The sequence below is a fragment of the Pistacia vera genome, unplaced genomic scaffold (assembly GCF_008641045.1).
Source record: "Pistacia vera cultivar Batoury unplaced genomic scaffold, PisVer_v2 Contig357, whole genome shotgun sequence".
NCBI lineage: Eukaryota > Viridiplantae > Streptophyta > Magnoliopsida > Sapindales > Anacardiaceae > Pistacia > Pistacia vera.
Window position 1 is genome coordinate 504,587 of NW_022196176.1, and position 16,634 is coordinate 521,220.

The 16,634-nt window shown below is 36.1% G+C and overlaps 2 pseudogenes; one reads left to right on the forward strand and one right to left on the reverse strand.

Moving 5' to 3' along the window:
- Positions 1-1,523: 1,523 nt before the first annotated feature.
- On the forward strand, positions 1,524-9,619 carry LOC116139656 (annotated as a pseudogene).
- A 1,561-nt stretch (positions 9,620-11,180) lies between these two features.
- LOC116139657 lies at positions 11,181-12,456 on the reverse strand (annotated as a pseudogene).
- Positions 12,457-16,634: the final 4,178 nt, after the last annotated feature.

Genomic DNA, 16,634 nt, shown 5'->3' on the forward strand with positions numbered 1-16,634 from the left:
GAAACCTGATGCTCACAAAATCAAAGCAGGGAAATATCAATAAATTGCAAAAATTTGCATAGGTTCACAATATTCTTGATTACTTGCCAATCTCATTTCCAAGTCTGATTGAAACAAGTCAGCTTCACTAAAATTAAAGATAGGAATGATGCCTGCAAGTGATTCCATCTCTTTTAAAGAGTTTAGTTTGAGCTACCTGTTTTCTGGAGAGGTGAGACATAATTTGATGAATGGTAAAAGGAAGTAGGGCGAGATCCGATCATCATCCATATTTGTTTCTATCCAACCTGTTGCTAAACTTTTAACAAAACTTCAGCATAACAAAGATGAAAACTAGGAAACAACCTGCCAAGAAAATTCTTCTTGGAATTCGAAAATTCTGATACTAAATTTCATGCTTAGCCATAAGATTTTCCCAGCATGAACTATACATGTAAATGTACCAAATTATTTCGGATAATACCATCAAAACCTAAATCAAACAACAAAATAACGAACTTCCAAGAAGAAGAAAAATGGTATGATTTAAGATCTCATACAGGGAAAGAATTCTTACTTAAATATAATACATCAAAACAGAAAATTATATGTAAGAGACAAAAATCGTATAAGTTAGAAAAACAATGAAGTAAAGTGAAGAGGAAGTAGTAAGAAGGCGTCTCGCCAGTAAATCGGTTGAGTTATTAAGAGTGAAAGATTAAGAGATGAAAAGTAAGAAGGCGTCTTACCAGTAAATCTGTTGAGTCAGTAAAGAGTGAAAGACCTCTACTGCTCTCTGGAAGAATGGAATTTGAGGCTACAGCTCCGTCCCAGCACTTGATTCTCAAATGGAAGGCACTTGATTTGGCCTACAAATAACCCGATTCTTCATTTAAAGAACTCTTATCTTTCATGTTTTACACAATCCGTCAATTACACAATCCATCAATTAAAGTAATTGACGGATTGTGTAAACAGGGAAGATAAGTGTTGACATCCACACACACATACCTTCAATCAAACAAGTAAAGAGCTCCTGATCGACAATTTTCTACAAGGAATTTGGCAAGTGAAGTTGGTTCATTCTTGGAGTGGGTAAAGATGAAAAGATGGGTTTGATCCGAAATGAGAGTTATAATCCTATTTATAGTGGATAACAGAAAAAAATTAGGGTTTAGAGAAGGATGGCAGTAGGTAGACCTGACAAATGGGCGGGTGTACCTGCGGGTCAACGGCTACTTGCACCCAACGGACGGATACAGATAACACATATTTTGATCCGTCTGACCTGTACCCGATCCGTTCGTAACTTTTGTGGATGGACCAGGTACTATCCGCGGGTATCCGTGGACCCACAAATTTGAAATTTTAAAAAAATAAAAATAAAACTTATCACTCGGTATTCCAGATCTTTCCACAACCTTCCTCTCTTCCCGTGGGCTACCTTATATCTCCTTTCCAATTCTCTCCCCACAATTCCATTATTCACTTATTCAGATTTCTCTCCACGCTTTCTTCACTTCTCTGATCTTTCGCTTGCTGCCATGGCCTTTGAAGCTGAAACTCCTGAGATTTCTTCTTTGTTTGAGCGACTCTTGAGGCACAGAGATATGTCTTTGTTTCTTCCCTTTATTTTGGGTTTCACGGGTAACATCTCCACGAGAGAGAGAGAGTAATCCTAAACACACAGATCAAGAAACAACTACAAATTCAAGTGGGAGAATTATTCTAATTAACCCTTTGACTCAAGGAATGGTGGTGATTGAAGGAACGTCAAGTTTGGATTCTTTGATGAGGAACTTAGTATCCAAAGATGGTCAATCGCCAGCTTCCAAGGCGTCTGTGGAGGCTCTGCGGAGTTTCGAGATTGGTGATAGTGAAGATGAAAAAGAAGGGGAAGTGGGTAAGTGTGTAGTGAGTTTAGAAGAGTATGAGGTTGGTGAGATGGGGAAAGAGATGCCATGTAAGCATAGGTTTCACGCTAAGTGTATAGAGAAGTGGCTTGGGATTCATAGGTCGTGTCTTGTTTGTAGATACAAGATGCCTGTTGATGAAGAAGAAATTGGTTACAAGAGAGATGAGCAAAGGAGAGAGGTTTGGGTCAGCTTTTCTTTTAATAGTGGTAGGAGAAGTGGGGATTTCGATCCTGAATCTAATCAAACTCAGAATCAAACTTCTCTTGCAGCAGATTCTGAGTCTGCTGATGTCTCTTCTTCCCCAAGTGGGAGAGAAAGAGAGAGAGACTGTGATTTGAAGCAGATTACAGAAAAATCAATTTTCACGGGTGACCCGTACCTGCACGGGCGGGTATGAATCATGAAAAGTCGACCCGTGAGATTTTTTTACCCGTGAACCCGCGACCTGTTCCACCCGTGACCCGTTTTTACCCGAATCATACCCGCCCAACCCGCCCGTTTGCCAGGTCTAATAGTAGGTACACTTCCTTTCGATTTGTTTGATGAGTAATTCTCCCTGTTTTTTACTTCCTTCTCTTACTCCTTTGTGTGGCAGCCACGGGGCAAATGCCACCTAATTATCACGTCATCCAATTACCAGTCATTCAGCGCCCAAAATTAAATTTTTTTTTCCAAATTCGAAATTTATTGGGAATTTCAAAAAAAAAAAAAAAACAATTCATTTTATGTTTCCTTAATCATTTGAACCCTAAAAATTTTCCATGTCTAATTTCAATTTTGAAATACCTTAGCCACCACCTTCCAATCTCAACCACTGCCACGAATCCAAAAATAAGTCACATTTTGAGCCATTCAGAATAGGCGAAGGTGAATGACTGTGGTGAAGACAAGCAGCAGTTAGGTGAGTGGCCGATTTGTTTGCACTCATTTTCCTTGTCTTGTTCTTTTCTTTCTTTCCTGTTGGTTTCAATGGGCGTGGCCGCGGCTTTAGTTGAAGAATCTTTCATGAATGAAACTTTCTCAGCAATGATGTTTGGTTTATTGAAATTTGGCTTCGTTTGCAAAATGGGTTTATTCCGTGGACATATGGCAATTGAAGAGACTACATGTTAACTGTTTGTGTTAATGTGTGGATGAAGGGTAGATGATGTCAAAGGTTTTGTTTGTGTATTTTAGTATTGGATTTTGATTGCTTGCTAACTGTTTGTGGTAATGTCCAGCCATCTGCAACGGCGACCACCACCGAGCTCAACTATCTTTCAATCAAGCATTCTCTTCCACTGAAGAGGACAAGCCTGTGTTGGATGGAAAAAATTCAAACCTTTGATTTTTTTTCTTTAATTGGGTTGCTTCTGGTTTCTGAATTTTGTTTTAACAGTACTTTATCTCAATAAACTGTTTTTCTTTTCAAAATTTGTAGTACGGGATAACAATAAAATATTATGGAATTACCCTTGTTAATCAGATTATATCACAAACATTATATAAGCTATTTTATTCACATGTCATTTGTATATTTCAAGATGTGAATTTCATTATGGTTGTGAAAGCCTTTATATATAAGTAGAACCATTTCAGTGTAGGACATTCAGAGTTTATAGAATTTTGAGGTGGAATTGTGGACTTCTACACCTACTTTGTTCTAATCATTAATATCACTATTTGAATTCTCAAAGTTGGATGCATCGTTTAATCAACAATAGTTTGCTGGTGTGATTCAGGGGAATTTTTTGAAGATTCTTGTTGCTGCAGTGTTGTGTTTGCTGGGAGTGATGCTGGGGCATGTTGGAGAAGCAGCAGCAGAAAAATGCATTTTTTACCGGGAAATTGCAGAAGAAAACTGCAGAAAGGTTGCAGAAGAAACCTGCAGTGGGAGAGTACTGCATTTTATGCAGTTTCTATAGTTTGTTCTTTTCTGTTCATGCAGCTAGTATGCTGCATTTTCTGCAATTGTTTTGCCTTCTGGTTGTGAAGCTTTGTTTAATTGAATGTTGTCTTCAAATGGACAAGTTGTTTTTTTTTTTTTTTTTGGGTTAATTTTATATTACATTCTATCAGATGTACTGCACAATAATCTACTGTTTTGAATACATTATTTGATACATGATAAATAGAAAATTGGTATTTGCAGTTTCCTATGCTATACTTTTACAAAATTTACTATTCTGGAAAATGTAAGTGCAAGATCTTAATTGCTTATAACTTAATCCCGCTGGATGCTCCTACTGGGTAATGTTTTTGGTTCCCCTTGTACATTACAGTCAACACATGTCTATACTTATGATAGATATGGAGAATTCCACAAAGCATAACTACAATGCCCATGCCAATTACAGACGCAGGGAGTTAAAGAGACTTAGAAGCAGAATTTACCGTAACACCAGCAGGAGGATCACGGTAACCAGTTAAAAGCAAACACATAATCTCTGACCATTGTGACGAGCTGGAAGAAAAAGAGTAAGATTTTTCCTGGATAGAAATTACAGCTTTTATTTGTTAAATCCCAGAAGATAGTAATTGCTTTGGTAATAAGACTCAAATCTGGAGGATATGCCCCTCCATTTGCAAACCTAGCAGCTGGCTCATTGGCATATGCGCGAGGAAAAGGATCACTGAATTTACCAAGACTTAAACATCTCACCCTCACATTAGGTCCATCAACCACCTCATCTCGTTGTTATTGCCTTTCTTTCCTCTTCTGTATACGCAGCTCCCACCAAATCACGGTATGATATTAGTGACATAGAAGGCAGGATGCACATACTTGCTGGTAAACCTGGACCACGCCGAATCCTGAACATTGAAATTAAATTGCAAAATTACAACATGTGTCCGTCAACTAAATATTACGCAACTAAGAACATAATTATCACAATTTCTCGATGAAAGATCTAAATACATAAATTTGAAGAGCTAAGCTGCCTCTGAATTAAATGATGCAGAACAGCCGCTTGTTGTCTAAAAATATATTGAATGTTTCTCTTTCACGCATAGGTGGGTAACAACAGCACAAGTATAGTACATGTAGTGCCATGTAATTTTTTAACACCACCAGAATGTCTTTCAAAAAACGATTAAACTAGTAGAAAAAGAAAACATTCTCACTTATTACGTGAACCCTGATATTGGAATAGCATGAAAATATATAACTAATTAATGGTAAATATAAATATTAGGGAAAAAAAAGTGATACTCAGGTTCATTAAACTAGAACTTTACAAGTCAACTTATTTTGCTAGTTCAACACGATTTTACAATTAAAAAAGGAGGCCATAAACTCACGAGCATGGTCTTATGAACTAAGAATGCCTTCATAGCCAGGATAGTTTTGGACATGCCAAGCCATTCTCAGCTTCATCAGCAGATGCTATTGTTGCAAATGTCTTTAGGACTTCATACCCACAGATCCAGCATCTTCATGAAATTTCTTAGAAGAAAAAAGGATAAAGTGGGTAACCCCTGCAAGATCACATGCACAAACTATTAGGTATAGAACCAACCACTAATTATATATTCTACCAAGCAGCAAAGTTAAAGGTCCAATCAAATAATGCCATTGTCCCCCATACATGATTGAGAAGCACTACTTAAAGTTGGAAACATCTCAAACTTTTACCACAATATCATTCATTATTCAATCCGGAGATACAATCTAAATTAAAACACTTCAGTTGATTTCCAGACACAACACACATAAAGGAGGACTGCCCTTACAGCAGGTGAGACTGAAGTTTCCCCTCCTTAGGTGCGGTGGATACTTCTCCTCCAGCCATTTCACACAAATATATTCAATTAGTTCACGCGTGACAAAAAAAGAAAATTACAAAATCATTCCAACAAGGATAGACAAAAAGAATAAAAAATCCAAGATTTAAAGAAGCTCAAACGCAGCACTGTATTAAGTGAAGCAGAAAATATATTTTCATACACAGATTACACACACAGTTTTTAACCATTTGTTCTTTTATGCTTAGGATAAATGGCCATTTCTAAAATAATACAAGTTGTAGACAATTAAATAATGCACTTTGAATGCATGAAATTACCTCTAAAATATGCCATTTCCAAGATGATTATTTTATATTCCAAGTAATATTAGTTGTTGAATATGCATTGATCGTCAATTCAAAACTTAGTTACACAATTTGTTTAAAAAATGTGATGTCATTACCCCAATATAGTGGGTAGATAAACATTGCTCCTCTATGGTGAGCGTACTACCATATAGCACTACATGTATACTCAACCCATGTGAACAAATTAAAGCCCTACTTTGTAGCACAGAACTATGTGGCACCATACGTGTCTGGAAATCAAGTATCAAATGACTTCAAAAGGCAAGGTTAGATAGGAGCACGTTAAAATCAATTTACCCAGTTAGCATCATCAGGAAGAATATGTTTGAATCAATAACTATTCTAAACTCTCTCTCAAGGGTTCTATTGCCATCAAGAAGATTCTAAGTTCCAGATTGAGCGTTCATGATAAAATACAAATTTAAAAAAAGGAGTTCCACTAATTACATTTCTAAAACATTATAACACACAAAAGAGTTACAAAATCTAATCAAATTACATGAATCCAATAAAAACAACAAAATAAAAAAAAAAGCAAGTAAAATAAAATGAGAGCGTAAAGATATTAAACACACACATATTCACATAACTAAACAATGATTTCTTTTGATTAAAAAAAAAACCAAACGAGAAGCAGATCACAGAACATGAAAAGAAGAGAAAACACAAAGAAACAAACAGAACTCACAAAAATGATACAAGACAATTGGTGGATCTTTGATTTATGGTCAAAGGGAAGGCGCAGCTAATGAGATAAAGATCTGAGTGTAGTTTGCGAGAAAATGGGGTTAACATTTGTTGCTATTACCACCAACTCTGATTGTCTTTCCCTTTACTTACAATTTGGGCTTTGGTTTTGGCCCAACTCACCCAATACCGCTAACACAACTGATCCTTTCTTTTAGTACACCCTTTGTCGTTTCCTTTAATTTGGGGCTGGGCAAGATGGGGAGCTTGTGTGGAGATGCAAAACCCAGTCCATCTCCACCCTTGACACTTTTCATATCTGTCACAATCATTCATGCATGCTATATATCTACCATACACATCATCAGCTTACTCCGATTACCTGCCATTCATCATTGCAGAGTAATTTAGATCACAAGAAAAAGTTGCAAGAACTACAGATTAATATCAAGGTAGCAAAATGCATTATCATTTCATAAATTTCCTTAAACTCTTGAGGAATAAAGTTCAATTTTAAAAAGGAGTAATGAAATTTCTCTTGGAAGTGGTAACAACAAAAATGTCAAGGCTTTCTTCTCATAGAATGCATAACCTCAACAGATGAGCACAATTATCAATTTATATGAAATAACATTTAAAGCAAATGAAAGGAGAAGCAAGACATACAGCCATGAGCACACCAATAGGACTGAAATTGTATGTGATATAGGGCAAAAAAAGCTATTGAGGATTGTGTTTTGTGTTAACTTGACATTTTGTAAATGAACTTCTCTTTGATTTTAATATAGTTTATTAGAGCTAAACATATCAAATTCCAGACAATTTTTTATCCTCAAGGACTATTTAAGCTTCCTATAGTAGGAGCACAATAAAATGTGAAAAAAAAAATATATATATAAATTCTTCAAGCAAAACACATTCAGTGTAAGCTTCTCCACCATGGTTCACTTATGTTGACTCTACTCTAGTTTCTAATTTTTGGAAAACAGAACCTTATTGTATTAGGTGGCTTCTCAACTTAAAGCCATTGTGCCTAAGTAGTTAACAATTTAGCATATAGATTAGGTGAGGCAAAATGTAAACCTTCTTATCATCTGTTTTAATAGTAATATCTAACTCTTTCACATCCTTCTCTACTGCCAATATTATCCATTTGTCAATAGAACAAAGCAATCCTTCAACATCAAAGACTTATAATAACCTAAATGTCTTCATAGAAAACCTATGCTCACAAAATCAAAGCAGGGAAATATCAATAAATTGCAAAAATTTGCTATAGGTTCACAATATTCTTGATTACTTGCCAATCTCATTTCCAAGTCTGATTGAAACAAGTCAGCTTCACTAAAATTAAAGATAGGAATGATGCCTGCAAGTGATTCCATCCTTTTTAAGAGTTTAGTTTGAGCAACCTGTTTTCTGGAGAGGTGAGACATAATTTGATGAATGGTAAAGGAAGTAGGGCAGAGATCCGATCATCATCCATATTTGTTTCTATCCAACCTGTTGCAAACTTTTAACAAAACGTTCAGCATAACAAAGATGAAAACTAGAAACAACCTGCCAAGAAAATTCTTCTTGGAATTCGAAAATTCTGATACTAAATTTCATGCTTACCATAAGATTTTACCAGCATGACTATACATGTAAATGTACCAAATTATTTCGGATAATACCATCAAAACCTAAATCAAACAACAAAATAACGAACTTCCAAGAAGAGAAAAAAGGCTATGATTAAAGATCTCATACGAGGAGAAGAATTCTTACTTAAAATAATACATCAAAGAACAGAAAATTATATGTAAAGAGACAAAAATCGTATAAGTTAGAAAACAATGAAGTAAAGTGAAGAGGAAGTAGTAAGAAGGCGTCTCGCCAGTAAATCGGTTGAGTTATTAAAGAGTGAAGATTAAGAGATGGAAGAAGTAAGAGAGGCGTCTTACCATTAATCTGTTGAGTCAGTAAAGTGAAGACCTCTACTGCTCTCTGGAAGAATGGAATTTGAGGCTACAGCTCCGTCCCACACTTGATTCTCAATGGAAGGCACTTGATTTTGGCCTACAATAACACCCGATTCTTCATTTACAAAGAACTCTTATCTTTCATGTTTTACACAATCCGTCAATTACACAATCCATCAATTAAAGTAATTGACGGATTGTGTAAACAGGGAAGATAAGTGTTGACTCCACACACACATACCTTCAATCAAACAAGTAAAGAGCTCCTGATCGACAATTTTCTACAAGGAATTTGGCATGAAGTTGGTTCATTTCTTGGAGTGGGTAAAGATGAAAAGATGGGTTTGATCCAAATGAGAGTTATAATCCCTATTTATAGTGGATAACAAAAAAAATTGGGTTTAGAGAGGATGGCAGTAGTTAGACCTGACAAATGGGGCGGTGTACCTGCGGGTCAACGGCTACTTGCACCCAACGACGGATACAGATAACACATATTTTGATCCTCTGACCTGTACCCGATCCGTTCGTAACTTTTGTGGATGGACCAGTACTATCCGCGGGTATCCGTGGACCCACAAATTGAAATTTTAAAAAAATAAAAATAAAACTTATCACTCGGTATTCCGATCTTTCCACAAACCTTCCTCTCTTCCCGTGGGCTACCTTATATCTCCTTTCCAATTCTCTCCCACAATTCCATTATAATTATTCAGATTTCTCTCCCCGCTTTCTTCACTTCTCTTGATCTTTCGCTTGCTGCCATGGCCTTTGAAGCTGAAACTCCTGAGATTTCTTCTTTGTTTGAGCGACTCTTGAGGCACAGAGATATGTCTTTGTTTCGTGGAGCTCGACGGCGACGGATGAACAGTTGAACACTGTGAAGACTGAACAGAGCAGAACTGCAGATTGCAGAAGAGAAGAAGAGAACGCGACTGCCCACAGTTCGTCCCTTCCTGAGCAAGAAGAAGATGACAACGACGGTGTAGCTTCCTGATCGACAGTGACGGAAGAACAGAGCAGATCGGCGGTGAAGAGAGGACTGAAACAGATCGCGCGGTACCCCAGCAGCCCAGCTGACGACGAGCTATACAGTTGACGGTGAAGGCTAATGCGACGAGATTTGAAGGTGAACTGGTGAAGGGGAGACTCGTGGATGATGAAAATGCAAAATGCAAAATGGTTTTCACTTTTCAGACGAAAGAGAAGGAAGAACTGAAGAAGTAGCGTGAAAATGTCAAAATGGGGGAAAATGTTATACTGTTTAAGTTAAAATGGGGGGAAATGTTATACTATTTAAGTCAAGTGTTTACTGTTTTAGTATTTATTAAATTTAATACTTTTATTTTTTAAATTTTGAATTAAAGCGCATGACCCGGTTTTTATGAAAGTCACTGGTTGGACCGGTGGGTGCTACAGTACCCCGGTCCAACCGCGGGTCAAACTGGGCAGAGTAATTTTGCCGGTTTTAAGGCTCACCCGGCCCGACTGACTGGCCGGGTCCCGGTTTAACCGGTTGAACCGGCCGGGCCGGGCCGGGTTTTAAAACATTGTTTGGAAGTAGTTCCCAAATTAAAACATAGTGAGCCAGAAGTAAATGTTGTGGAATTTTAAGGCATAAAAATTTATAATTTATTGTAGTTCTCTATTTTTGCTGGTATTTATTCTATAAACGCGCCTTGCCCTTTTGGGCATGAACGAATTTGCTCTTTGTGGACTCACTTAAATGTCACAGGTGTTAGTGTCTTAAGAATCTTGCAGGTTCTAAATTTCAGCACCTGTCAATTGAAAGTTCAAAATTGTTTCAAAGGTTGATTTATATGTCTTTTCTGTAGGGGCTAATGATGCACTTGAATCATAAGTATGAAACCTTGGGATATGTACTATATAGTAATACAGTGATTAAGAAATCGTAGAAAGGAGAAATAAATGTTCAAGGGTTATTATGAATCTCATCAAAATTTAAGATGCACCGCTAATCAAGCGTAGCAGTGGTTTTCTAACAGAGACCAATTCTTTGACCCGATTCATTATTATTATTATTATTATTTTTGGCTTAGATACAAGTTGCAGTAACATATGCTGTGATATGGTATATGCTAATCTTATCATATACTTATTCTTTTCCAGCGTTTGCTTATACAATTTCTTCGTTTGTGTTTTGGGCAAGTAAAACAAATAATAGAATCTGATGCAGCAATGACTGAAGATCTAATTTGCTTATAACTTAATCCCGCTGGAGCTCCTACTGGGGTAAATGTTTTTGGTTCCCCTTGTACCATTACAGTCAACCATGTCTATACCTATGATAAGATATGGAGAATTCCACAAAGCATAACTTCAATGCCACATGCCAATTACAGAAGCAGGGAGTTAAAGAGACTTAGAAGCAGAATTTACCGTAACACAGCAGGAGGATCACGGTAACCAGTTAAAAGAGCAAACACATAATTCTGACCATGTGACGAGCCTGGAAGGAAAAAGAGTAAGATTTTTCCTGGATAGGAATTACAGCTTTATTGTTAAATCCCAGAAGATAATTGCTTTGGTAATAAGACTCAAATCGGAGGATATGCCCCTCCATTTGCAAACCTAGCAGCTGGCTCAGGCATATGGCTGAGGAAAAAGGATCACTGAATTTACCAAGACGTGTAACAACTCACCCTCATCATTAGGTCCATCAACCACCTCAATCTCATGTCATTGCCTTTCTTCCTCTTCTGTATACGCAGCTCCCACCAAATCACGGTATGATATTAGTGACATAGAATGGCAGGATGCACATACTGCTGGTAAACCTGATGACCACGCCGAATCCGAACATTGAAATTAAATCGCAAAAATTACAACATGTAGTTCCGTCAAACTAAATATTACTAGCAACTAAGAAACAGATAATAACACATTTCTCTGATGAAAGATTCTAAATACATAAATTTGAAGAGCTAAGCTGCCTCTGAATTTAAATGATGCAGAACAGCCAGCTTGTTGTCTAAATATATATATTGAATGTTTCTCTTTCACGCATAGGTGGAGTAACAACAGCTACAAGTATAGTACATGTAGTGCCATGTAATTTTTAACACCAACCAGAATGCTTTCAAAAAACGATTAAACTAGTAGAATAAAAGAAAACATCTCACTTACAGTCACTAAGCAAAAGAGTAAGGCAAACATGATGTGAACCTGATATTGGAGATAGCATGAAAATATATAACTTAATTAATGGTAAATAAATATTAGGGAAAAAAAAGTGATAACTCAACAGGTTATAACTAGAACTTACAAGTCAACTTAAATTTGTTAGTTCAACAACGAATTTTACAATTAAAAAGGAGGCATAAACCACGAAGTGGTCTTATGAACTAAGAATGCCTTCATGAGGCCAGGATAGTTTGGACATGCCAAGCCATTCTCCGCTTCATAGAGATGCTATTGTGCAAATGTCTTTAGGGACTTCATAACCACAGATCCAGCATTCTCATGAAATTTCTTAGAGAAAAAAAGGATTAAGTGGGTAACCTGCAAGATCACATGCAAAACATTGGTAAGAACCAACCACTAATTATATATTCTACCAAGCAGCAAGTATAAAGGTCCAATCAATAATGCCATTGTCCCCCATACATGATGAGAAGCACTACTTCAAGTTGGAAACAATCTCAAACATTTACCACAATATCATTCATTATTCAATCAGGAGATACAATATAAATTAAAACACTTCAGTTGATTTCCAGAACACAACACACATAAAGGAGGAACTGCACTTACAGCAGAGTGAGACTGAAGTTTCCCCCTTAGGTGCTGGTGGATAACTTCTCCTCCAGCCATTTCAACAAATATATATCAATTAGTTCACCGTGACAAGAAAAAAGAAATTACAAAATCATTCCAACAAGGATAGACCAAAAAGAAATAAAAAAATCCAAGATTTAAAAAGCCCACAAACAGCACTGTTTAAGTGAAGCAGAAAATATATTTTCATACACACAGATTACAACACAGTTTTTGAAAACATTTGTTCTTTATGCTTAGGATAAATGGCCATTTTCTAAATAATACAAGTTGTAGACAATTAATTAATGCACTTTGAAGCATGAAATTACCTCTAAAATATGCCATTTCCAAGATGAATAATTTTATATTCAAATGTAATATTAGTTGTTGAATATGCATTGATGTCAATTCAAAACTTAGTTACACCATTTGTTTAGAAAATGTGATGTCATTAGCCCAATATATGGGTGGATAAACATTGCTCACTCTATGGTGAGCGATACTACCATATAGCACTCATGTATACTACACCCATGTGAACAAATTAAAAGCCCCTTACTTGTAGCACAGAACTATGTGGCACCATACATGTCTGGAAATCAAGCATCAAAATGACTCACAAGGCAAGGTTAGAAGGAGCACGTTAAAAATCATTTACCCAGTTAGCATCATCAGGAAGAATAGTGTTGAATCAATAACTATTTAAACTCTCTCTCAAGGGTCTATTGCGGTCAAGAGATTCTAAGTTCCAGATTGCAGCGTTCATAATAAAAATACAGAATTTAAAAAAAAAAAAAAAAAATGTTCCACTAATTACATTTCTAAAACATTATAACACACAAAAGAGTTACAAAATCTAATCAAATTACATGAATCAAAAAAAACAACAAAATAAAAATAAAAGCAAGTAAAATAAAATGAGAGCATAAAGATATTAACACACACAATATTCACATTAACAAACAATGAGTTTCTTTGATTGAAAAAAAAAAAAAAAAAAAAAAAAAACAAAAAAAAAACCAAACGGAGAGCAGATCACGGAACATGAAAAGAAAGAGAAAACACAAAAGAACAACAGAACTCACGAGATGATACAAGACAATTGGGTGGATCTTTGAGTTTATGGTCAAAGGAGAAGGCGCAGCTAATAGAGATAAAAGAGATCTGAATAGTAGTTTGCGAGAAAATGGGGTTAACATTTGTTGCTATTCCACCAACTCTGATGATCTTTCCTTTACTTACAATTTGGGCTTTGGTTTTGGCCCAACTTACCCAATACGCTAAACACCACTTATCCTTTCTTTAGTACACCTTTCGTTTCCTTTAATTTGGGGCTGGGCAAGATGGGGAGCTTGTGTGGAGGAAGCAAAACCCAGTCCATCTCCACCCTTGGACACTTTTCATACTGTCACAATCATTCATGCATGCTATATCTACCATACGCATCATAGCTTACTCCGTATCCTGCCTTTCATTCATGCAAGAGTAATTTAGATCACAGAAAAAGTTGCAAGAACAACAGATTAATATCAAGGTAGCAAAATGCATTATCATTTCATAAATTTCCTTAAACTCTTGAGGGAATGAAGGCAATTTAAAAAGAGTAATGAAATTTTCTCTTGGATAGTGGTACTAAACAAAAGATGTCAAGGCTTTCTTCTCATAGAAATAGCATAACCTCAACAGATGAGCACAATTAATCAATTTATATGAAATACATTAAAGCAAATGGAAAGGGGAAGCAGAGACATACAGCCATAAGCACCAATAGGACTGAGAATTGTATGTGAATATAGGGCAAAAAAAGTATTGAGGATGTATGTTTTGTTAACTTGACATTTTGTAAATGAACGTCTCTTTGATTATTAATATAGTTTATTAGAGCTAAACATATCAAATCGGACAATATTTTATCCTCAAGGACTATTTAAGCTTCCTATAGTAAGGAGCACAATAAATGTGAAAAAATATATATATATATATATAATTCTTCAAGCAAAACACATTCCTAGTAAGCTTCTCCACCATTGGTTCACTTATGTTGACTCTAACTAGTTCTAATTTTTTGAGAAAACAGAAACTATGTATTAGGTGGCTTCTCAAACCTAAAGCCATTTAGCCTAAGTAGTTAACAATGCAGTATAGATTAGGTGAGGCAAAATGTAAACCTTCATCATCTGTTTATAGTAATATCTACCTCTTTCACATCCTTCTCTACTGCCAAATATCCATTTGTCAATAGAACAAAGCAATCCTTCAACATCAACAAGACTTATAAATAACCTAAAGTCTTCATAGAAACCTGATGCTCACAAAATCAAAGCAGGGAAATATCAATAAATTGCAAAAAATTGCTATACGTTCACATATTCTTGATTACTTGCCAATCTCATTTCCAAGTCTGATTGAAACAAGTCAGCTTCACTAAATTAAAGATAGGGAATGATGCCTGCAAGTGATTCCATCTCTTGATAAGAGTTTAGTTTGAGCACCTGTTTTCTGGAGAGGTGAGACATAATTTGATGAAGGTAAAAGGAGGTAGGGCAGAGATCGATCATCATCCATATTTGTTCTATCAACCCGTTGCGAAACTAACAAAACTTCAGCATAACAAAGATGAAAACTAGGAAAAAAACCTGCCAGAGAAATTTCGGAATTCGAAAATTCTGATACTAAATTTCATGCTTAGCCATAAGATTTTACCAGCATGAACTAGACATGTAAATGTACAAATTATTTCGGATAATACCATCAAAAACCTAAATCAAACAAACAAATAACAACTTCCACGAAGAGAAAAAAAAATGGGTATGATTAAAGATCTCATACGAAGAAAGAATCTTACATAAAATATAATACATCAAAGAACAGAAAATATATGTAAAGAGACAAAAATCGATAAGTTAAGAAAACAATGAAGTAAAGGTAAGAGAGTAGTAGTAAGAAGGCGTCTCGCCAGTAAATCTGTTGAGTTTAAAGAGTGAAAGATAAGAGATGGAAGAAGTAAGAAGGCGTCTTACCAGTAAATCTGTTGAGTGAGTAAAAGATGAAAGACCTCTACTGCTCTCGGAAGAATGGAATTTGAGGCTACAGCTCCGTCCCAGCACTTGATTCTTAAATGGAAGGCACTTGATTTGGCCTACAAATAACACCAGATTCTTCATTTACACAAGAACTCTTATCTTTCATGTTTTACACAATCCGTCAATTACACAATCCATCAATTAAAGTAATTGACGGATGTGTAAAACAGGGAAGATAAGTGTTGACTCCACACACACATACCTTCAATCAAACAAGTAAAGAGCTCCGATCGACAATTTTCTACAAGGAATTTGGCAAGTGAAGTGGTGTCTGGGGGGTTTTTAAAAGAATATAAAAGTCATTCTGGAGTGGGTAAAGATGAAAAGATGGGTTGATCCGAAACGAGAGTTATAATCCTATTTTAGTGGAAACATAAAAAAATAGGGTTTAGAGAAGGATGGCAGTAGGTACACTTCCTTTCGATTGTTTGATGAGTAATTCTCCCGTTTTCTACTTCCTTCTCTTACTCCTGTGCGGCAGTTGACATGGCAAATGCCACCTAATTATCACGTCATCCAATTACCATGTCATTCTGCGCCCAAAATTATTTTTTTTTCCAAATTTCGAATTTAGAGGGAATTTCAAAAAACAAAAAAACAAAAAAAAAAAAAAATTCATTTTATGTTTCCTTAATCATTGAACCCTAAAATTTTCCATGTCTAATTTCAATTTTGAAATACTTAGTCACCACCTTCCAATCTCCAACCACTGCCACGAATCCAAAATAGTCACATTTTGAGCCATTCAGAATAGGCGAAGGTGAATGACTGTGGTGAAGACAAGCAGCAGTTAGGTGAGTGGCCGATTTGTTTGCACTCATTTTCCTTGTCTGTGTTTTCTTCTTTCCGTTGGTTCAATGAGCGTGGTCGCGGATTTAGTTGAAGAATCTTTCATGAATGAAACTTTCTCAGCAATGATGTTTGGTTTATTGAAATTTGGCTTCGTTTGCAAAATGGGTTTATTCCGTGGACATATGGCAATTGAAGAGACCACATGTTAACTGTTTGTGTTATGTGTGGATGAAGGGTGAGATGTCAAAGGTTTTGTTTGTGTATTTTAGTATTGGATTTTGATGCTTGCTAAACTGTTTTGGTATGCAGCCATCTGCAACGGCGACCACTACCGAGCTCAACTATCTTTCAATCAAG